Source organism: Dipodomys ordii, unplaced genomic scaffold (assembly GCF_000151885.1).
Source record: "Dipodomys ordii isolate 6190 unplaced genomic scaffold, Dord_2.0 Scaffold23, whole genome shotgun sequence".
Classification (NCBI taxonomy): domain Eukaryota; kingdom Metazoa; phylum Chordata; class Mammalia; order Rodentia; family Heteromyidae; genus Dipodomys; species Dipodomys ordii.
This window is the reverse complement of record NW_012267239.1, coordinates 5492250-5494007: the sequence shown is the minus strand read 5'-3', so window position 1 is coordinate 5494007 and position 1758 is coordinate 5492250.

Sequence of the window (1758 nt, the reverse complement as noted above, 5' to 3'; positions counted from 1 at the left end):
CTAGAAGCCGTGCTGGGGCTCTGGGGCCAGCCTGGGACGGGCGCTCTGCGCATCCCCCACCCCCGTTTCTGGAGAACCCCCAGATCCCAGCGAGGGCGGGTGGGGCTGGGGGAGGACGCCGGGTAGGGATGAGTAGTTTGACTAGGCAGCCGGGGAAGGGGGGAAGGGGGGAGGGAGGAGGGAGGGGAACCCTCCCCCGTTCCCTCCCCCTCCCCCGTGGGGCCCAGGCCGGGGGGGGGGGCGGCGCTTCCAGCACACAGATGTCGGGGCCACGTGCCCTGGGCTCTGCGGCCTTGGGGTGGGGCTGGGTATCTGGGAGCCCACAGGGATGGCTGAGCACCCCCCTCCCACCCCATCCCACCTTTGCCCCCATCTCTGGATTTGTGGGGGGGGCGGCACCTCCACCTCCATGCCCACCTAACTGGATGGCTTCATGGCCCCTGACCACCGTCCGGCTCTCTTGCTTCCCTGTGTAGCCGTGTCCTGACTCCTTAACAGGAGGTAGAGTCTTCGGGTCTCCAAGATGGACACCCCTCTCCCCCCCAGCTTGACCTTCAGCTTCTACCCCCTTCTGTGCACCTGCCTTTAAAAGGAGACTCGAAACGTTTGGGTGGTGGCGGGGTGGAGGCGTGGCTCAGGCGGTAAGGCGCCCACCAGGGATTAGAAAGAGAGGTCCTGTCCTGGACCTAAAGAGAGGCGATGTTTGCAGGTATTGGAGGTGTGGCCTAGGCGGCCAAGCGCCCACCAGTGAGTGAAAGCCTCCATTATACCGAATTTGAGTCCTGTTCTCAGACAAAAGAGAATCATTTTGGAGCCTCCCCCCCCCCACAAATGTAATAAATGACATAAGATTGATGATCATTGTGGGGGGTGTGGAAAAGAGAACACAATCACAAAAGGAAAGTCCATTTTGATGCGTCTCCCTCCGATATTGTTGCTACTGAAAATTGTGACTAAAATGACACTGTCTGCATGCTGCTTTTCCCCAATTGTTTCCATCTTTTATTTTTTATGTTTTTGGTCCCGGGGCTTGAACTCAGGGCCTGGGCGCTGTCCCTGAGCTCTTCTGCTCAAGGCTAGTGCTTTACCACTTGGAGCCACGGCACCACTTCTGGTTTTCTGGTGGTTTGTTGGAGATAAGAGTCTCATGGACTTTCCTGCCTGGGCTGGCTTTGAACCTCCATCCTCAGATCTCAGCTTCCTGAGTAGCTAAGATGATAGGTGTAAGCCACCCCAGCTCTCATTCCCTCTCCCTCTCTTCCTCTCTCTCTCTCTCCCCTCCCTCCCTCCCTTCCTCCCTTCCCCCCTCTTTCTTTCTTTGCTTCTCTCTTTTTCTTTCTTTCCTTCCTTTCTCCCTTTCATGTTTGGGCTCAGGGTCCCACACTTCCTAGGCAGGCCCTCTACCATTTTGGCTACACTCCCAGTCATATACTGCTTTGAAAATTTACCTGCAGTCCCAGCTCTGCAGGAGGCAGAGGTCGGAGGATCAGGGCAGGAGGCCAACCCCAGACAAAGACAGCAGACTCTAAAACAAAAAACCCCAAAAAACTGAAACACAAAAGCTGGAGGTGTGGCTCAGCAGTTGAACACCTGCCTAGCAAATAGGAGGCCCTGAGTTCAAATCCCCGTACTGACAAGAGCAAAAAAGAAGAGAGTGGGAACTGTGGTGCAGGGAGGGAGGTGGTGGAGTCTGAGGTGCCCACACCCCTAGGAGATACTGATGCCACTGCACAGCTGCCCCCAGCCTGCCCCCCTCCC